Genomic DNA, 23560 nt, shown 5'->3' with positions numbered 1-23560 from the left:
CAATCTGTATATCTTCTTTGGAGAAATGTCTATTTAGGTCTTCTGCCCATTTTTGCATTGGGTTTTTGTTTTTTTGTTATTGAGCTGCATGAGCTGCTTGTAAATTTTGGAGATTAATCCTTTGTCAGTTGCTTCATTTGCAACTATTTTCTCCCATTCTGAGGGTTGTCTTTTGGTCTTGTTTATGGTTTCCTTTGCTGTGCAAAAGCTATTGTTTCATTAGGTCCCATTTGTTTATTTTTGTTTTGATTTCTATTTCTGTAGGAGGGGGGTCAAAAAGGATCTTGCTGTGATTTATATCATAGAGTGTTCTGCCTATGTTTTCCTCTAAGAGTTTGATAGTGTGTGGCCTTACATTTAGGTCTTTAATCCATTTTGAGTCAATAAGTGGTGCTGGGAAAACTGGACAGCTACATGTAAAAGAATAAAATTAGAACACTCCCTAACACCATACACAAAAATGCCTAAATTTTGTTTTTCTCTTCAGTCACCTGTTCTTCTCTAGATTTTGGGTTAGTTCTTTGCCTTGCAATCTCAGTTCCCTCATGTAAAGTAGTTGTAGTCCTCAGCTGTGAGTGTAGAAATACTATTCTCCTTCTCTCAGTATCTCTGAGCTGAAACTAAAATTTTCCTAGGGAACTATTTTGAACATAGTTTATAGGAAGTTGTGTATAGAGTTGAAATTTCTTATATTTTAGAATCCACATAGTTGGTTCAAGTACCAACTCTTCCCTTTACATATACATGTATCTCTATGTAGATAACTTGACTTCTGATCAGCACCAAGAGGAAACTGATACTAACCTTGTAGAGCTATAGTGAGACTTAAATTACTACAAGGAATATAAAAATCTAGGGCAAAGAAAGCACCCATTAAATATTTTAAACATTTGTTTAATTTTTAATTTTAAAATTGTTTTGAAATATAGTTGACTTACAATATTGTTTCACGTGTACAGCATAGTGATTCAATTATACATATGCATATATTTATTCTTTTTCAGATTCTTTTCCCTGTGCTATACAGTAGGTCCTTGTTTGGTTATCTATTTTATATATAGTACTGTGTGTATGTCAATCAGAAATTTATCACACCCCCGCCACCATATTTCACCTTTGGTGACCACAAGTTTGTTTGCAAAATCTGTGAGTCCATTTCTGTTTTGTAAATAAGCTCATTTATATCATTTAAAAAATGATTCCACATATGAGTGGTATCATATTATATTTGTCTTTCTCTGTCTGATTTACTTCACTTAGTATGATAACCTCTTTGTCCATCCATGTTGCTGCAAATGACATTATTTCATTCTTTCTTTATGGCTGAGTAATACTCCATTGTATATATGTACCACATCTTCTTTATCCATTCCTCTGTTGATGGAATTTAGGTTGCTTCCATGTCTTGGCTATTGTACATAGAGCTGCAATGAACATTGGGGTGCATGTATCTTTTCAAATTATGGTTTTCTCCAGATATATGCCCAGGAGTGGGATTGTTGGATCATATGATAGTTCTGTTTGTTTCTTTCTCTTGCTATGATGAAATTTTAACTTTAAATCATTTGTGTCTGTGTGCCCTAATAAAATACTGAATTCTCTGAGAATAGGATCCCTGTCTTATTTAGATTAGATGCATCAACTCCTTGCTTAGAGCTTGGAACATAATTTTTTGCTGAAAAAATATTCTATTCATCCAGATTTGTCTAAAGCTAAGTAGTCATTGGTGCTTAGGAAAAGATTTACCAGATGTATTTTAGGTATTAAAAACTCCTACAGAAGTACCATAACATTAAATGGTCAGGAAAATCATGCCCAGAGCAGTGAACCATCTTTAAGATGTAAATTTTCCTATCTACAGACCTTTAGGGAATGATGAGTAGACAACACAGATTTTGCTGTTAGATAACCTTGGTTTTGATCTTGATTTCCCTAAGTCATATGAATGTAGGCATATTAGTTAACCTCTCTATGGTTTTGGTTTTTCTTGTCTGTACCTCACAGAAATTTTGAGAATTAGAAATAACTTATGTAAAGTTTCTGGCACAAAGTAATGCTTAATACATATGTCATTCTTTGTTTTTACATAAAATCTCATCCTGAGGGAATCATGTTTTTTTAGTATAAAAAATTTTCCATGGTTTAAAAAAAATAGAAGTGCTCTATGTACAAAAGGAGCTCTATTTTCAGAATGTAGGAAAAGATACCTGTATTGACCCATAGAAAATTGGTTCTGTGGAAATGTGAATTCTTTTAAAATCATGTTTCTTGTGCTGACAGTCAAGGTGCTAAAACAACTATGCTGAAAAATTCATAACAGCCAATTTTGAAAACATATCTAAATATGCCTGTGTTTCTATCTGTAAATTTTAAATAAAGATAAGTGTTAGACTTATATGCAGTAGCTGGAAGTCTGTATCAAATGATCTCTCCAGATTTACTAGCTAAAGTTCTGCTGCATGAAAGGTGAAAAAAATGACAAAAGATTCACTTTTTAAAAATGGGAGGGGGATAGGGAAGAAGAAATATTCTGATATTGTGGAATATTTATAGCCACAGACTATGAAGGAGACTCCAGAGAATATTGGGCTGGTTTATTCCATGCCTTCAGACAGAAACAAATAATAGCATTTCTGAGACAAATGTATTTCTATTATGTAATAAAAGATACCAATTTTTCCAATATCTGTCAGTTAAGATATTTGTTATTAAAATTTTTGTTGCTTTAGCTTGTTAATAAACTTCCTTTTGTTTTTTTCAAAGTTTTCTCATCATTAAAATATTTCATTTTTTAAGATTTAATTTATTATATCATAAATTTCAAAAATTTCTTCTGAGGTTATGGTCAAATAATTTATTAAAAGCTTTTTAAAAAAAAAAAACTTTTTAGTCATGCTCTTTGAATTTCTAGTTCTTAACCATTTTTTTATGTATGGTGAAACATTTACATTTGAAAAGGAAATAAAAACAGATTTATCTATCTAGACAAGAAGAAAAATAATCACTAAATGTTAATTGCTTAAATATTTATAGATGGCAGATTACTTTCTCTTTTATTCTAGGTAATTCTCACAGCATTTCTGGAGGTATAAAAATAACTTACAAAATATCACATAATTAAAAAATGTAAAACAATGACTCATGCCAGGGATGGATTCACATCCAAGACTTACCCACTAAATATATCTGCTGTACCTCCCATAACCCCTTCCATTTTTCCATGTCATTTTAAAGTTTACAATTTAAAGTTTACAATTGCATTGATGGCAAATATTTCACTTTGGGCTCAATTTTGACATTCAAAGTTTTGGTCACTATAGTTTTCATTTGCTGTTAATATTGCTACATATTCTTGCATAGTATTATTTTCTTTTCCAAATCATCAATGTAATATAAATCAAAACTCTGACCTTCAAATATATGAGCAGAATTTTGTTCATAAAGCTCTTGGTTTTTTATTAAATACCAATTCATATAGAACATGACTCATTATGTTACCAACTTTAACAGGGAACTCTTGCTATATAAAATCCTTTAGCCAGTTTTGTATTCTCATAATTTGCCGGCCATAAACCTGGACATCCCCTCCCCTTCCCTCCCTTTAGCCCTTTACTTTTTTGTCAAACAACACAATGTTCATGCTTTCATGCAATATAAATTGTCTAGAATAAGCACCTAATGCATAAATCACATGTCACATCAGTAGAGAATATGGAGTTTCAATCTGCGATGAGAAATAAATCTGTGGGAAGAAAATTGTAGTGTGTAAGTGGAAATTTTTACATCTTACACAAATATTCATTTTTGAAAAGTGTCTTTCCATTTACTGTAAACATTACTGAAATTCAAATTTGATTAGTTTCTGACTTCCTTGGAAAAAAATGCAGTAGGGCTGACTTGATTTCCTTTACATAGCTTCAAACATAGACACTTATTACAGTTAAAGAACCAGCATAGAATGCAACCAGACCTTAATGTCACTTATGTAACCCTAATCCCCTCTCCTTTTCTTCCCTTTTATAAGACTACAGAAAATATGTGATTTTATTTTAATCAGTAGTAATGATAACATGCATTTTGTTAGGTTTCTGTAAGATCTGTAATTTTACTTTGTATTATTATAAGTAACTCTCTCATAGGTTTATCTCAAACGATATCTGCCATAGTTTCAAGGTGTTATTTGGAAATCTAATGGCCTTCTCTCATTTTACTAATGAGAGCATTGTTCTCATTCTCAAAAATGAATCTTAAAAATAAGCATATTCAGCATTTCTTTTAGTAAAGGATGACAGTTAAATGTCTAAAGGCGGAAAGAGTGGATCAAAGTAGAGAGGAAATAGAGATGGATGTACTTAGTTGTGAATAAGAGGTTCAGCCATGAAATTTATCTGGAAAGCTCTCAAGGATAGAAAGCCTAAAGAGGAATTAATTAGAATAAATGTAAGCATCACTGCCAAATTGTGATAATTTTCCTCTGGTACCTACTTGATCTCACTTTAATCCTCACAGTCTAAATATATAATAATGGCCAGCTTTAGCAATTACTTTGCTAAAGCTAATCCATCAACAACATTTAGAGGAGCCAAGGGATCTAGAAGGGATTTCGTTTTTGTAAAATAGAGGTTGCTTCTTTACTTTTTAACCTTAAGCATAGATTGAGCATTGACTCAACTCATTTTCTAGTTGAGAGATGAGTTTTCAAAACCTTGTGGTGTTACTTAGGATACAAAGTCCTTGCGACATTTAGACACCTGCATAATTTTTCCATGTACATTATATCCGGTCACTTGTGAGACAAATCAAAGAAAATCATTTAGCCAAATGAGATTCTGATGAAATGAAGATTGTAAAATAATATTTTGATGATTTTTAAGTATTTTCAAATTATTCAGAAATACTGCCTTTCTCCAGTATAATTTTTGAAATCAATTTTGTCCCACATAGTGTCAGTTGTTTATTGCTTCTAGTTTGTAACTTAATCCTATTATCAAAACACTACGACTGACTTTTATGACTTTCTGATGTTGTTGACTATGATGTTGATGCTGATGAGAAAAAAAATTTCGTTCTAATTTATGTAATAAAGTCACTAGTAATTTTTTAATGAAAGCTTTCAAATAAGATTTTGATAGTTATATAATCAAGTGAACTAAATCCTAATAAAATTTTCTAATTGTATAAAAATAATTTTTATATCAGAAATAGTCATTGTATAAAACTATTTATTTTTCTAACCTGTTTGATCTCCAGAATTCATGTCAGTAAATGATACCATAATTGAATTAGTGTCTTGTTACCATCTTCAAGTTGGAGTTTTAGGTGGACTTTCAGAAGTGTGTTCTTCCTCATTGATCTCATGGTTGGAGAGTGTATGGGAGGTAATGGAGTAAGTGGACGTCATGATCATGCGTTCACTTATGCACATCTTCTGCTTGGTTCCATGTGGAGTAACGAGGGATCTTATGTTAGTGGATCACTATAGAAATCTTTAGATAGTGATGTTGGCTAAGGTCCTATAAGAAAGAAAGGCAAATCCATGTTCAGAATGGGCATCAGTTCTAGTCATCATGAAAGGAGTCCACTGCTGAAAGGAGTCCCATGCAATCACCTTGCTACCAAGTCGCTCACTGGTATCTTCTAGGCATGATCTATAACAGATCTTATGCACTGGATTCTGTTGGATATTCAGAGGCATCAGCAGCTAGATTAGCCTTGGTAAGTGGGTGTAGCTCTATTGCTTTCTTCATGGGCCCTTTGTAACAGCACTGCTGTTGCTGAAGACAGGCTGACTGACCTGAATTTGTCGAATCAAAGCTTTAACAATAGGGAGATTTCATATCACTGCTGGCTTTCAGGGTCATACCTGAGTATGGCTGTAGTATAGAAGGAGTGTATCTTCAGTTTGCATTCATATATGAGCTGACCCACATACAAACCAAGCTCATCCTTGCTCTTTCTCCATCATCTGTTTTAAGTGCTCCCCTGGCACCCATAGGTGTGACATGAGGGAGAGGTATTGGGACAACATTGGAGGACATGGGAGCCTGAATCACTTGCTTGTGAAGTTAATTTCTGCTCTCTGGACCTACCTGTACCGTATGCTTCCTAGAACACTTCTGTCTCATGATGAATTGCTGCTGGGCCTCCCCAGTCTTTTGACTTGGTAACTTGTTAGGTCTCAGAGAATGCCTATTCATGATGGGCATTCCTTTTTTTTTTTAATTGAATTATAATTGGCATAACATTTAGGTTACAATGTAATAATTTGAGATTTATATGCATCGTAAAATTATCACCACGATAAGTCTAGTTACTGTCTGTCACCATACAAAGTTAAAATATTTTTTCTTGTGATGAACATTTTTAAGATTTACTTTCCTAGAACTTTTAAATTTGCAAAACAATATTACTGACTGTAGTCACCATGCTGTGGCCTCTCCCATTGCGGAGCACAGGCTCCGGACGCGCAGGCTCAGCGGCCATGGCCCACGGGCCCAGCCGCTCCGCGGCATGTGGGATCTTCCCGGACCAGGGCACGAACCCATGCCCCCTGTATTGGCAGGCAGACTCTCAACCACTGCGCTACCAGGAAAGCCCATGGTATATCTCTTGAAGTTATTATTGTTAATATTATCACTATGGTGTCTAAATGATGCTGTTGATGGATTACATTTTATTTATGTTCTTATGTTTATATGTCATATATTTATATGTCAGATATGTCATTTACCATTTCATTGGTAAATGAAACTAGTACACATTTGTTCTTCATGTTGTCATTATTACTATTATTGTTATCAAAGTGATAGTCATCAATATCACATATTCTTCAGTTACAGAAATAAGGTCTGTCTGTAAGGCCAGAGGAGTTTGGGAGTCAAATAAAAACTATTTCAAGCAGTTATTAATGTAGAGTATTAAGTAACAGAGAGAGCATGAAGAATGGGTCACTCTAGAATTGTAACTTGGAAGGCATAAACTCTATTGAGTAAAAGAGCAAATGGTTGAAGTAATAAAGAATAAATCTCCTTATGACCACTCGCTTGGATGACTTAAAATAGCTGTACTGAAACCAGTCAACAAAATGTGATTGAAGGACAATTTCACAATGAAATATAATAAACATAATTCTTGATGTTCAATTCATGGTTTGGTTGGATTAGATCATAGGAAATATGAGTCTTACACTTTTAAATTATAAAGAGATCAGTGAAAAGAGGCAACGGCTGGACCAGATACCTTCCATTAAAGCAAATATTAAAGCAGGATGAACCAGACTATTAGTGAAGAGAATTTCAAACAAATTAAGATCTGGCAATGTTAAGCAACATTATTTACTTGATTTTTAAAATTTCAGACATGCTGTTGCCTTAATCTATGATTTCTTAAAATATTAGTTATATACCATCAACTAGTTTACATACCTCATAGACCCTATTAATCTCCATTGCAGCACTCTTTTCATCTCTTTTACATTTGCATTTATTTATTCTGGCTAATTTTTGAATTTCAACCAGACTGTACAATTTAAGGCCAGGGATTATGTCTATCATGTGAATACCTAATTTCGTGCTTGATACTTTATAGCTATTCAAATATTAATTGTGTGAATGAATTGCACAATTTACTATTGATAATCTGAATATTACTTGCCATATACTCCACCCTACTAATATATTACTGCATACCTTATAGTCAAAATATATTTTACACAATGATAACTTTGGTTTTTGCTCTTCTTTATACAAACTTATAAAGAAACAAACATGACGACAAAACTTTCCTTAGCTATTCACCCCGCAGGCATCTGACCAAAGATTTAAAAGCTGTAGATATTTAATGTTACTTATATACTATTTGGTGTGATATTTCAATTTTCCACTCTGCCAAATATTAGTACAGGGATTAATTATTGAAACCAATATCAACTATGATGCTCCAGCTGCTTTGGTACATTAAATAACAGATGCCTATAGGTGACTCCATTAGAAAGGATGGATACACTTTCACTACAGCATCAGCTAAATGAAATTTGCATCCTTACTACCTTTAATTCGCATAATGTCTATTCTTTTTTTTTTTTAACATCTTTATTGGAGTATAATTGGTTTCCAATGGTGTGTTAGTTTCTGTTGGATAATAAAGTGAATCAACTTTAATTATAATAAATTTAACAACCACTCTGAGTTTTTATTATTTTCAGAAGATTACGTGAAGGAAGAAGCTACTCAGTGTTTAGTATTTAAAAATTGTGCTTTACAGAAATAATCGGACTCATGTAAAAGAGTGATTTTAAAACTAAAACTGTTTTCTTAGAAATTTGAATTTTAAAAAGTAAGTTTGATGCCAAAATTTAGTCCATTTAGTCAATCTGATAATCACTTCTTATATTTTTTTGTCTTCAACTTTCAATAAACTGGTATACAGTGAATATTTTGTTTTATTCTGAATAAAATTGTATTCTTTTTGCATAGTCTGATCCTAAGCACAAATAAAAATGAATCAAACTGAGTTTCACAGTCAGTATTCAGTAAGTATAATATCTATCAATTAAATCCACATTTTATGTCTTCAGAATCAGGGACTGCTCAGATAAAGCAATCAGAATTGCTTTGTTTGGCATTAAAAAATCTACATACGTGTCTGAATTATCTTTTTTTACAATTCTATTGACCCTAACTTTGCCTTACAATATTCTTTATAGCAGTTTCTCAAGCTATCAAATTTATACACGTTGTCATTACCACATTTTTACTGATAGGCAAACTGAAAATCAGTGTTTTACTTAAGTGATTTTCTTAGATTTTGCACAGTGATTTACTCAACGATATGAAGGGACTGGATAAGAACCGTATCATCCTCGCTCCCCTACCTCTAATGTTTTTCTAGTAAATAAACTTTGATAGACCTTTAAAAAACTAACTCAACTAGAATTTGGTTGTTTGTTTAAAATACATCATAACTGGTATGTACAATAGTGATACTGTCAAGCTGTCTGATTTGGGAGAACATATATGATAATGAGTCAAAAGTGAATAGATCAACTTTAATCTTGTAGCAGAAGAGAAAAGGCAAGCAAATTTAAATTTTTTCATGGCATTTTTGGGAATATACTCTCTGATCCTGAGAGCATATTGCCAGACGACTGGACTAAGATCTAATACACTGGTTATAATTGCCAATACATTGTACAAAGCCAATATGAAAAAGATATTAGAAAATAAAGAGAATGCCTCCAAAACACTTGTCCCGAAACTTGAACTTATGACCTCAAAATCACAGAGAACTTAATGGGTAAACATATGTGAAACTTCTCCAAAATGAGGCATTAGCGACTCCGAGGCTTGAACAATTAGATCCCTCCCTGCTTGCTAATCTAGCACCCTTATAGTCCAAACTACCCTAACTGGCACGCTGTCTTAGGATCAGGTTAGACTTCACCTCTTCCAGGAAATCTTCCCTGACCTACAGCATGTTTCATTCTCTTTTGAGCTACCCTACCAGACTGTTTCTCTCTAGCATAGCTTTTATCACATAATATTGGCTTTTTTTTCCTTCAGAGTAGTAGCTGAGACCCATAATAGTTCAGTTTCTGGCCTATGGTAGACACTCAGTACATGTTCCCTAAAAGAATGACTAAGCAATTAAATGAATTAATTTTTTTCAGAAGAAAAAAAAATTTAAGTGTGAGAATGAGTTACTTAGTCTATATTTGGGGGATACATATGTCAACCAGTTCAGAATTAAGATAAGATCCAATTGCCTCAGATTCTAAATTAGAAAATAACTCAGAAGGTTCTGGAGATTCTTAAGACCCAGATGTGGACATAAAATTTGATAGAGTAGGAGAAAAAATCTTTGAAACTCACTTAGGGTATTGACATGACCAACTTTAAAGAATAAAGGGACCCCCAAAACTGGCTGTAGAGAAAATCTGGAATTCAGATGTAGAGATAGGTAAACCCAGGAGGACTTTTGTAAAGACAAATGATATATCAATATTTTAAATTGGTTCTTTAGGATTAGGATCAACTTCATACTTAACTTTTCAGAGAAAACTATTGGAAACAGCCCAAGCATCTGAAACTAACTATAGTTTCATGAGATTAAACACAGAAATATACTTAAATCTAACATAAAAATTTAAATCTATATCCTCATGTATGTATATATTATGAACTCAATACTGGTTTGATGTTTACTTGGTTTTTTTGTTTTTTTTTTTTAGCTGTTCTGTCTGTTGTATCAACATACCATTAGAAAAGCAAAAGGAAAGAGTCAAACTGGTGTTCTCTCTCCTAGAATTAGGATTAAATGTCTAAGGGTTTCTCTAAACCAAATGAAATCATTGTTTACACATTAATAATAGCTGGTATGCCAAAGAATTACCAGGAATTACCACTGGTATCCTAAAATTTCACTGGAAAACTATTATAATAAAAAATATTTGTATAAATCATTAATTCTATTATGAAGCAAGTCTGAGGTTCATATCTCTTGTGATGTATAATTTCATATAATTAATTAAGTTTATAAATTTTCACTTTAAGTACATTTTGAAACACTTTGGATACAATGGGTTCTATCAGGCTTTTATTTTCCTCTGAAATGAGCACTAAATATTGAAAACATTGCTTTGTTTTTAAAATCATGTTTTTAGTTATGAAATTTAATATTTGAACTGTATTTTAGATCTCTCCAAATACAAGAATATGACACCATCACAATTATTTATGATAAAATGTATACATTAAATGAAATGGAAAAACACTGAACTAGGTTAACTAAAGTTATATAATGGAAATAAGTCACCAAGCTAGAAAAATGAGACAAAATAAATAAAACACATTTGGAAAATGGATCTTTGATCAAGTGCTAAAAGCAGTCATTTTAATTTCTTCAGAGAAAACAAAACTGATTTTAGATGGTTCAGAATGTATTTATCCTACAACTTACTTTATAATTTAAAAGAATTTGAGGGTGATTTATGGTAGATTCTGTGATCTGTAGCAAAATTGAAAGTTTAAGATTTGACGTTTTCCTGCTTAAACTCTTTCATACCACTAACTCATTTATGTAGCACTTACTTATTGTCACATCCTATGGTAGGTTCATTACACTCAAAATAACAGGTAGGCATACCTGTTAGTTTCATAGAAACTGGGTAACTTTCCAAAGGTAGCATGTTTAATACATGGGAGAGTTAGAATTTGAATGTAGGAAATTTTGGCTTCAAACTTAAGGTCCTTCTCTCTCTACCAAACTGCTTTTCTGTTCAGTATCATAACTTACTATTTTTCATTCCCAGCTCACTTTCCACTAAAGCAGTATAAAAATAGACCAGTTTTCTGAAAATTCCATGATGTTTCATACCTATTCTCTCTTTATACCTTTCATACATTACTCATTTTCTCTCTCTTTTTTTTTTAGTTTATATTGAAGTTCCTTCTACTTTTAAATACCTGGTAAACTACTTTTCTTAAAAAGCATCATCATATTATAGATTCCTCCCAAATCCCTTCCTGACCAACACCATTCTCCTCAAAGGGTCATTTGCTCTCTATTTAACCTTTGTACCTTCTGTGTTCTCTGTACTTAGTATGTATGCAATTTTTTATATTTATATGTATATATAAATTTTCTAATGTGTTGGCTTCTTCAGAGATTATGCCATAGTATACTTGTATATGAATTCCTAGTGCCTAGAACATTGTCTGGTACATAATAGGTGCTGAATAAATATTGAACTAAAATAAAAGGCATTAGCTTTTTTCACAACCCTACTTATAAAGGCATATCTGGATAGATGATGAGAATATCATTGTTTTTGACCTTATATGACTGGAATTATGAGGAGAATATTTTAAATTTGGATATTTTATAAAAGGATACTAAACTTGAAATCAGAAGACCTAAATAAATTCTTTCTTTTTCATGTACAAGCAATGAGAAATTAGGCATTTCATTTCTCTTGAAGCTTTAATTATCCTCTAAAATGTGGCTTATACAACTCTTTTTATTTCACATAGTTATTTTGAGGAATCAAATGAAAATGGAATAATGCATATGATAACACTTGCAAACTGCAAACCATTAAATGTGATGTTCCTTTTATTATTTCAGAGAGAGAAAGTGACCTAAGGAAGATTAGCAAAATATGGTAGGTCTGCCAGTCTAGTGATTTAGTAGAGTTAGGTGCCATGGACTATTTTAACTGAATTTGTGGATAAGTCTTCCAAACATTCAAAGATGAAATTTGTCATCAATGAACTGTAGTTAACCCAAGATGTAGTTGTGAGTGGCATGCTATAGACTAAATTTAGTCTTCATCTGTTTAGGAATTACATTTGAAATTAAAATGAAATACAGAAATCATGAATGTTGAAGTTATTATCTCTCCACTTCCAAAACTCTTCCATCAAAAAGTAATGAAGTTTTTGAGAAAAGTAAAAAAATAAAACGTAGTTAGACTAATTTATGATTACTCTATACCATATCCTCTTGTGGCTATTCAGAATTACATATTTAATTTAAATATTTGTTCCTTTATAAGTTTAGTATTTTCAGAAATTATCGGCTTTATTTTCAGCAATTTCAACCCGGGTTACTATTTTACAAAAAGCTCTTTGGGAAAAATCTGTCCTAGATATTTTAAAAACATAAATAGGGAAGTAAAAGAAGAGGGACCCCAGATTTGAAGATCAAGAGTAACTGAAAATTTGTCTCTAACTAGATATTCAAATTAAGAAAGAGGAAATAGTAAGATCTCTACTTAGAATTGTTCCACTGAGGATGCTTCATTTTTTAGAGCAGTAATGAAAGTAGCCAAGTGTTCTGTCAATCAAGTGTATTCAGCAGAGTCATCTCAAGTTCTAGGCAAGCCAAGAACCATACGTTTTGTGAATATATTCTTCTTTTGATTACTGCTTTCCTAATGGATGAAAAGAAGCTGTATGCTGGTATACAATGGTACTTTAGGGGCTAAGAATACATTGTTGCACAGCCAATATTTAATAAAGATATGTACCCTCAGGGAATAGCTTTGTTACATATTAATCCAAAAGTAAGCAAAGACTGTCAATACCTCATTAAAAGCAGAATTAATTCATGATTAATTATGGAATTAATTCAAAATTATGGAATTCTTATTTGTCATTTACAAGAAAACCCATGAGCAAGCACTATTCTTAGACTTGAAAAAAATGCAGTTGATATTAAAAAAAGACAATTCAGAAGTCTAATATTTAGGTAAAATATTCAGATTCTATGCCTACAATAAGCGTGAAAACTTATGAGACAAGGTTTCATGACATTGAGTACTTCTGCAAAATCCAGTTTGAGAAATATTATAAACTACTATTTTGAGATTTATATTATTTATAATCAATTTTATAGGTGAAAAACATACTTTGATTTAGACTTTGTATGATTTTCTAAAGGAATTGAAAACCTGTTGAAGGATAAAAGAAAACATCTGGAAAAAAGAGAAAGACTGAGAATAGAAGCTGCAAAAAATTAAAATAATTCTAAGCTTTGAGGAAAGTTCTAGAAGGAATGATTAAAGAAATGCCATCTTGAAAAATAATGGTAATCATTAAATATAGACAAGATTTATTTAAAACACATTATGGTAATATGACACAAGTTGAATAATAAATAAGAGTAATGCACATGTTCACTTATAAATATTCACTGGTGTCCATTATTCCAAGAGCTTTCTTAGCTTCTGTGAACACAAGTATAAAACAAAAACAAAGAAATTGAAATCTTTGTCCTCATGGGGTTTACATTCTAGCTAGGGGGAGTAATTGACAAATCACTAAAACATAAAAACAAAGAAAAATAGAAGTTTTAAGGCATGCCTGGGGTGATGGAAGTTATAATTTAACTAGGGTAACCATGGAAACCCTACTGTAAAGAGGGTTTCAAAGAACTGAAGGAAGAGAGAAAGGAATTGAGGTAGATATCTAGAAGACCATTAGAAAGGACTCATACATGTACTTTACCTTGATTTTAGTGCTGCTTTCAATAAGGTCTCATATAAAGTTTAGATATTTAAGATGATTAAATGGTTATAATTATAAATGAAAAATATACTCTCAAAGTGTTAATGAAATGATGTCAGCTTGTAGTAAAGTGCATACCAAAGATTCTGCCCTCCAATCTGTACTCTTCAGTAGTCAATAATTGAAATCAGGATATAGAAAGCATACTTCTCAAATATGTAGACAAGCAAAAAATGGTAAGGTTAGTTAATCCTGCATGGATAAATTTTACTTCTAAAGAAAATTTGTCTACACCAACAGAAATGAACTTGGCAACCATGAATATTAGATCTTGTATTTGGTGAGAGAATCAGTTTTATAAGTGCAGGATTATTGGGACCTGCCTAAACAGAAACTTTATTTAAAATACTAGAAATTTTTGATTGACCACAAGCTCAATCTCCTACAGAGTTCATATTGGGGTAAAAGATAGTTATATTAAATTAGGATTTGCTCTACTGAAGAAAATAATTCAGTCATTGTTTTTTGTAGTGTTTATTATGTCAGAAACAGTATGTTCAATGTTAAGAAAGGTATTGTAAGGGGGCACTAAAATACTGATGTTAATCTAGAAAGGAACAGTAACCCTAGAGGAAGATTTAAAACTTTACATATGGTCTCCCACATACATTTAATACAGATAATAGTCTTGATTTAGAATCTCAGAAAAGTGTCCATTTCCTCAATGGTCTTTTTAGGCTGGTCAGGAGAGAGGTATTTATGCCATTCAGTTCTAGACATTGTTTTTAATTAATAAATTGGGATTTGCTAGACAAGCCCAGTAGGAAAAGGGTTGTGAAAGTTTATCTCCACACGTAAGGCATTGTTTTGGGAAAAGGTGTGGAAGTAAGACAATGAAGATCACTAAGAGAGGACTTTGAGGTGATAATTCAAGGAAAAATAAAGAAAACAAGTAAATCTGGGTGGAAGATTGCGTAAGAACACCTTGGAGACTATTTTTAATTTTTTAAAAAAATTATTTATCTATTTTTGGCTGTGTTGTGTCTTCGTTGCTGCATGTGGGTTTTCTCTAGTTGCCGGGAGCTGGGGCTACTTTTCCTTGCGGTGCGCAGGCTTCTCATTGTAGTGGCTTCTCTTTGTTGAGGAGCACAGGCTCTAGGTGCACAGGCTTCAGTAGTTGTGGCACGCAGGTTCAGAAGTTGTGGCACATGGGCTTAGTTGCTCTGCGGCATGTGGGATCTTCCCAGACCAGGGCTCAAACCTGTGTCCTCTGCATTGGCAGGTGGATTCTTAACCACTGTGCCACCAGGGAAGTCCCTATTTTTAATTGTTAAAGTAAAGATTTCAATTGAATTCATGGTAAAATGGAAAATTATTACAGAACTTTCAGGAATGGCATGAAGTCCAACAATGAGTAGCAAACTGAAGAAAAAAGTCACAGATTTCCATGTCTAGAAAGGGCCCCATGGAAAGAAATTACAAGCAGTCTCTAGATGCCTGGCTGATGGTCATGAAGAAAGCAGAGACCTCAGTCCTACAATCACAAGAAATAAATTCAGCCAACAACCTGAGGGACCTTGAAGTGGATTATTCCTTGGTCTAGATTTCAGATGGTTGTGACTTTGTTAAATTAACATTTGTTAGGTAGAGCCCTGGGGTGTTGATAATGAGCCATGGGTCAACAAATGACTACAAGGGAAAGTGAAATAGACAAGTTTATTATTTACAGGTTCTGGAGAAGGTACACAGCACACCTCCAGGGGCCATAAAGGGAGGTCAAGGCAGGGTTCAGGCAGAAGGAGCACCTCAGGACCTGGGGTGCACACACTCTGTCAGAGTCCATGGGGTGGAGTGTTTTGGGGTTCCCCTGCAAAGGCTGGAATAGTCACCTCAAACTAAAAAGAGTGGGGTTTTGGTAAACTTTGATAGGGCTTTATCAAGGGAGTGGACAAGGGGAAGTCCTGGGAGATGGGGTAGAGTTCTTACCACAAAGAAGTCTGGGGAGTTTCTCAGGAACTTACAATTACTTGGGACCCTGGGGGCTGTTAGCTAAAGGATGTGCTCCAGGGAGGGGCTCATATCAGTTCAAGGTCCCTGCAGACCACTTCGCCACAAAAATGGATGCCAAGGTAGCAATATCATGGAGTAGCTGAGCTAAACTCTCAACATAGATTATACTGCAGCCTTATGGAAGTCTTGATATCAGTCTTGGTCTAGTTTCCAGATTGCTGTGACTAAGCTGAGAAAAAGATCCAGCTGAACTATGCCTGTACTCCTGACCATGGAAGCTATGACAGAATAACCATATGTTGTTTTAAGTTTCTAAATTTGTGGTAATTTTTTAAATTTAGCATTGGAAATACAAGCCATTCAAACAATTTTAATAGCAAGGTAGTGTGGTGTAGTTATGTAACTTATGTCAAACCAAATAAAATTACCTTAGCCAGAGAAGAAAAGATTTAGAGATGATCATGTGAATCAAGCCGAGTTGATCAAAATTCTCTTTAAGATATTTTTGCTAGAGCAGGTAGATGTTTTTCTGCTAAAGCTTTCTATGCCAGTCATCATGCTACCTGCAAAGAGAGAAAATCTGAAAATATTATATTTCATCTATATAGCTATGTATAAAGAGCTTCTGATCAGTTGCACACCTTAGAATTCCATAGCTGCATAAGAAATATGATTTGCCAATGAAAGAGTAATGCCTAATACAAAGACTAAATATTGGGCCCCTTATCCTGTCCTAGTATATCCTTCCTAATCACTAAATTCTGGCTGACTGTGTATCTATATATATATGCTATTTACCAAACACATCACTTATACTTTTGTATCTTTGCTCACAGTTTGTTTTACTGAAATGTACTCCCCTTTTTATATCCAATCTTATCCATTCTCCAGTGATATGAGTTGAACTTGCCTGTCAAGAGAATATCTTTGCTTCAAAATAAATTCTTAGAATAATTTTACCTTGGTCATGAAAATTAAATTCCTCTTTTGGAATTTAGTAAAAATGTCTCTGTGACTTAGTTGCATGATCATTTTTTTATAACTTCTCCAAGCTTATTTGAAATGAATGTATTTTCTGTTTATAGGCTTTCTTTCTTTTTTAAAAAAATCATTTCTAACTACTGTTTATGGGCTTTCAGGTCTAATGTAAAACATATCATCCTTTAAATTTAAAAAATATCATTTGTAATTAATGCTGACATTTTTAAAGGGATTAAATCTGAAATACGTTTAAATACGTGATTATAAATAATAGTTTTAAACAAATGAAATGCTACCATCTTGGCTTTCGAGAATGAAGAATCTACCATCAACTATGCTACTGGAATGGAGTGTAGATACCTCTTCTCACTTTCGCTACTCACTACACTCTGATACTGATCAAGCTCCTGGGACACAGGTATTGAACTCATAATGTACTCTCAGAATTCTGAATAAAACATTGAGTTTGACAAGTTTGATATGTAGCTAACAATCTATACATCTCATAGTTTCATACTTGTATAAATTTCTGCTTCAGTCTCTAGACTGTAAATACCATTCTGGGGCAGGCGTATGATATATACCTTGGTATACTCGTCCTCTCAGCTGTGACCCAGCAATAAGCACTATGTTTTTACTCCGCACAACTTTGGTACTGAAAGGGAACTAAGGAAGCAGTCGGGACAGCTCAGAACTGAAGCCGGGTAAAAATGCTTCCTCTTGGCGGCAGCATATGGGGCTTGCCATGAAGTAAATAATAACAGTGAACTAATCTGCTGAGGAACAGGACAGAAAGAAAAAGTTATGTGATGACAGCTTTGTAATGCACACGCATACTGATATTTTAGAATCAAAGTTGAAGACCTTACTTGACTGACATATATTTATGCTCTGTAAAGGTAAGAATTTTGTAGATAGTGTTCACTCATCTATCCTCAGCATCTATTCTTGGCATGTATTAGTGATTAATATTGATTAAATGGATTAATGGATCAATTATTATGTCAATGATTTGAAATATGAATTTGAAGATAAATTGCTAAATATGTGTTCCTTGTTACCTGAATTTCTGGATGTCATTTAAAGCAACAAAACCCAATTTGAAGAGCATCTACTTATATTTATTTGAAAAAACTCTAGGTTTATATTAAGAAAGGTTCACTCTTTACCCCTGAATTCTGACGTGTTTTTTTGTTTGTTGGTTTGTTTTGCGGTACGCGGGCCTGTCACTGTTGTGGCCTCTCCCGTTGCGGAGCACAGGCTCCAGACGCGCAGGCTCAGCGGCCATGGCTCACGGGCCCAGCCGCTCCGCGGCATGTGGGATCTTCCCTGGACCGGGGCAAGAACTTGTGTCCCCTGCATAGGCAGGTGGACTCTCAACCACTGCGCCACCAGGGAAGCGAAGCCCCTGACGTTTTTATATCTACGTTCCACCTAGTCTTCAAACATAACATGTCCAATCTTAAGATCATCATATTTTGCTCAAAATAGTTTGTTCCTCTTGTCTTCCTCATACTATTGAGGCACCACAATTTTTCTAGCCATCAAAACCTGCAAACGTAAGGTAATTTTCAAATGTCTTCTTGCTCCATCATATCTGATTAATTGTCTTAGACTTTGAGTACCTTGTTAAACACTTATTTTGATAAAAACCCAATTACACATGGTAGAACTCAGTCTACAGATGGGAAGATGGTGAGTGACTTCCCCAAGAAATGTTTAAGTAACCATTATTCAGGTCCAGATTTATTTCCACTTTCCTCATTAGCTCTTTCTATAGCATTCATTCTCATATTTTACTTTTTTTCTGTTATCCAGTAATGCACATGTCCTATATTTTACATCTGGTTTAGTAGTTGAATTGTTTCACTTGTGCTTACGTTTCCTCAGAAATAATAAGCTCTTTGATATCTCAGACTAAGGGCTCTCTCTGGCCACCCCTGAAAAGTGAATAACTGCAGCATTTCCTTTTGCTACATTCTTTGGGGGCAATTACCACTCTCATTTTGAAGCAGCCCATGATCATAGAGAAATCCCTAGTAGGTGTTCCTAAGGTTCTATTTTAAGTTTTCCCAGTGCAATGAATATGTACTTCAAGAATAGTTCTAGCTATTAGACTGAGGTACATTATCACTAATCCCCGTGAACTCACAGTTAAAGTGAAAAACATGCAAGGAAATAGCAATTTCAAGAGAATCTGATAGATGTATATCATGGGTCCTATGATATCCCTAAGGAATACCAAACCTAATGTGGAAATGTCTTGAAAGCCTTTTGGCAGGGGGAGGGACTCATTTTTATTGAGATAAATTCATGTAACAAAAAATTCACCATTTTAACCATTTTAACTGTAGAATTCAATGGTGTGTAGTAGATTCACATAGTTGTGCAACTGTCAACGTTATCTAATTCCAGAAAATTTTAATCAACCCAAGGAAACTCAATACCCATTAAGGAGCCATTGCTCATTTCCCCCCACCCCCTACCCCCTAGGAAACCAAAATCTATTTTTTGTCTCAATGGATTTGCTTAATCTGGACATTTCATATAAATAGAAACATACAAATATATTATTCTTTGTCTAGTAAGCTCAGTGTTTGAGCTTCCTTAGGGACAGTTTCTATCTATTGCTTTTTTCTCTTCTGTATATGGGTCATACTTTCTTGTTTATTTGTATGCATGCATCATATTTGTTGTAGAAAACTGATTATTTTTAATATGATAATGTGACAACTCTGGAAATCAGATAATGCCCCCATCCCACTATATTTTTATTTCTTAAGACCCCATTTATACCCAGTTTCTTTTATCACTTATATACACCTATATAATTTATATACAGTTTATATATTGAATACATTGAATACAATTCTGAATAATTAATTTTGTAAAGTCTTTATTCTTTGTCATGTGTGGCCACTAATTTCTCTGTTTGGGTGGTTTAGTGGTGAGATTTGCTTAAATACCTAGAAACAATAAACTTCCAGTCTGCTGATGGCCTCTGCATGTTGATCACGCCTTCAACGCTCAGCCAGGCAGTTTACAACTCTTCCTTAGTCTCTACTTCCTCCCCATGTAGAGCATAAAGGTCAGTCAGAGGTGACAGCTTAGAGCCTTCTTTCTTTCTTGAGCATGTGCCCTACTCTGGGAATTCACATTGCCTTCTAGATTCCCAAGAATAACTTGGAGCTTTTAAAAACACCTATTACCTAAAGCATCTCATTCTCCAGGCTTTTCTCCCAAGCGTTTTGTTTAGTCAGTGATTTGTTCCAAATGTTATTCATTGTCCCAGACAGCAATGGCTATTACATCTCCCTATAAAGTTTTTGACAAATGCCCCAGATAGCTTCAGTACTGGGAGAGTTCCTATTGGGCAAGACAAAGGCAAACCCTTTGGAGCTGGTCATCTAGGGAGCCACTAAAAAGGTCAAACAAACCATAATTTTGTTCCATCTGGTACTGGTACCTGAACAAGTGTTTTGGGTTGTTATCTTCAAAGACATTGCATAACTGGGGAATGTGAAGTAGAAACAGGGTAGGTTAAAATGCCACAAGGTTCTTTCCAAGTTTCAGATGGCTTTTATTACTTAAATATTACTCTCATTACTGCAAGCTTTTGGTAATTTTCCCAAGTTCCATAAAGGTTGATTCTGACAGTTTTTACACATTTTTCATTGCCTTTATGGAAGGATTAATTTTGGGATTTCTTTGCCATTTTTACTCACAACACTAGAAAAAACTTTTATAATAATGTTACAACTGAGCTGGATTTGAACCAGCAGGAATTTGGTAGGAAAGGTAAGAAACAAACCAGGTAGAGAGAGCATTATGTTAAAAGGCCCAGAAGCAAAGGAGAATGGTGTGTGCTGGGAAATGGCCCTAATTCTGCGAGGCTAAATGATAGGGTGCAATTAAAAGTAAAAAGACATGCATTTTACAGGAGATAGGATGGGGACTGAGAGCTCCTTATGCCATAATACAATATTTGGACTTAATTTGGGCAATGTGGACTTAAACATTTAATGCAGATTTGTTAAATCATTTCTGTAAACATTGCAGAGGATGGATAGCTTGAGAATAAACTTAGGCAAGGAATCTAGTAAAGAGGCTAATATAAAAGTCAACAGCATAAGAGATGATGAACAAAATTAAGGATGTGACTGTTGAAATGGAGAGAATGTTTACATATTTAATACTTAGAGATGAAGATACCTAGGAGCTAAAATATATAAATATTTATCTCCAGTTGTTTCATTGAGTGGGGAGAAGGAAGGCATGACAACAAGAAGGAAGGGTGCAGAAAATGTCTAGAATGATTCCGATATTTTGGCTTTGGAAACAGAGGAAACTGATACCATTCACTGAAATTAAGAATACTGACCATGACTGATGAACCTAGTGGCAAGGCAGGAATAAAGACGTAGACATAGAAAATGGACTTGAGGACACAGTGGGGAGGAGGAAGCTGGGGCGAAGTAAGAGTAGCATTGACATATATACACTACCGAATGTAAAATAGTTAGCTAGTGGGAAGCAACAGCATAGCACAGGTAGATCAGCTCGGTGCTTTGTGACCACCTAGAGGGGTGGGATAGGGAGGGTGGGAGAGAGGCTCAAGAGGGAAGGGATATGGGGATATATGTATGCATATGGCTGATTCACTTTGTTGTACAACAGAAACTAACACAGTGTTGTGAAGCAATTATACTCCAGTAAAGATCTATTTTTTAAAAAAGTACTGACCATGAAGTGAATTTGGAGAAGGAAAACTAAATAAATTCAGTTTGGACATTATGGAATCAAGTTGTCCATGAAACATACAAGGCCATATTCAGCAGATATTTAGAGACACAGGTTTGGTCCTCAAGGGGAAATTCGGCACTGCTGATGCAGATTTGGGATAGCCGAAGATGTATGGAAGTGATAAAAGAAATTCTGGCTATAAATGGGGTCCTCCTAAGAAATAAAAATATAGGGAAAAAAGATTGTTAAGGCTACCCTAGGAGTCTTTAACAATTTAATAGGCAATTTATTAATAGTATTTCTAGTCAAATTACATCATACACTGAGTCAATGAAAAAGGTTATTCACACTAATGAACTGAATGAAGTTTAAATCACTCTTTCTTAGGTGTGTACCTTAACTTTACTACTAGAGAAGTTTTCTTATAGTCGATCCAAAAATTTTTCTGATGGAAGACTAAGTCGAGGGAAAACTTGGTTCTAATAGTATAGAATCCAAAGTTATCATTTATATTGTAGAGCAGTAAGCGATCTCGGGAGCAACATTGTTTTTAATCTAGGTCATCAATATGAGGTGTTTTTTGTTTTTTTTTTTTTGGCTTTTGAATTTGTTTTTTAATATCATCAGCTGCAAGAAAATTAAACTCTTCTAAGAAAATAAGCCAAGAGAATCCCAAAATATAATCAGGGAGAAAAATAAAATTGCTCTTGGGAAATCTGAGGTATAGTTATATCACCCGACATTAGCCTTATTCCCAAACTTAATCTATCCCAACATTAGAGATTTAAGAATCATAGCTACATCCAAAGAAATAGCCCATGTTTTGACAAATAAGTTATTAATGATTTCTTCCTATTTTAATATTATTTGTGGATAGGGGCTCCACTTTAGATTTTTTTAAAAAAATTGACATAATTAAATAGAGTAATATCACATATATAATACAAAATATTCTATATTTGAAAACAAACATATTGTATTTTTAAAAGATTTCAATAATCAGTCACAATCACCGTTCAAAATGGGCAGCATCTGAATTTCTAATAAAGAGTTAACTAAGTTATTCAGAAAAGGATTATTTCAGTGTGAGTAGCTCCATTCATACAACGAGAATTTTTCAGTAAACATTTCATATATGGGTGGATATGGGTAGTATATGTGAGGGGCAACAAACATATCTAGAAAGGTACAGATAGCAAATATTTTAGGCTTTGCAGTTCATATCATCTTTCATAGCTACTCAAATCAGTCCTTGAAGTGCAAAAACAGCCATAGCCAATACATAAACAAATGAGCATGGATGTGTTAAAAACAATCAAACAAACTTATTTACAGACACTAAAATTTGATTTCCTATAATTTTTATGTGTCACACAATATCATAATTTTGATTCTTTTCAGTATTGGGGATGAAAAATACTTCCTTACCTCAACATGCAAAATAGACCAAAACAGACAGAAAGCCACATTAGTCATTTGGGCTATCTTTTGCTGACCCATGGTCTAGAACCTAAAATTGACATGATTATTTCCTCACACTCTATACATATAAGCAGTTTATATACAGACTAAGATCAACTTTTCTGGACTCTGAAAAACCTAAGGTTGGAACAGTGTGATTTTTTTCTTCATCATTCTATTCCTTGTATTTGACATAGAATAATAGACTTTTTTTTGTTCTTATTGTGTTTCATAGGCTCAGAAAATGTTTTTTGGAATGACTGCATACATGTATGATTGAATGAAAATGTTAATGACATTTCTATTCTGGCAGGGCACTAGAAAGAGCCAGAATGACTCAGTTTTCTTATCCCAGCATT

Source organism: Physeter macrocephalus, chromosome 15, assembly GCF_002837175.3.
Source record: "Physeter macrocephalus isolate SW-GA chromosome 15, ASM283717v5, whole genome shotgun sequence".
Classification (NCBI taxonomy): Eukaryota; Metazoa; Chordata; class Mammalia; order Artiodactyla; family Physeteridae; genus Physeter; species Physeter macrocephalus.
The sequence above is the reverse complement of the archived record's forward strand: the minus strand, read 5'-3'. Positions refer to the sequence as shown.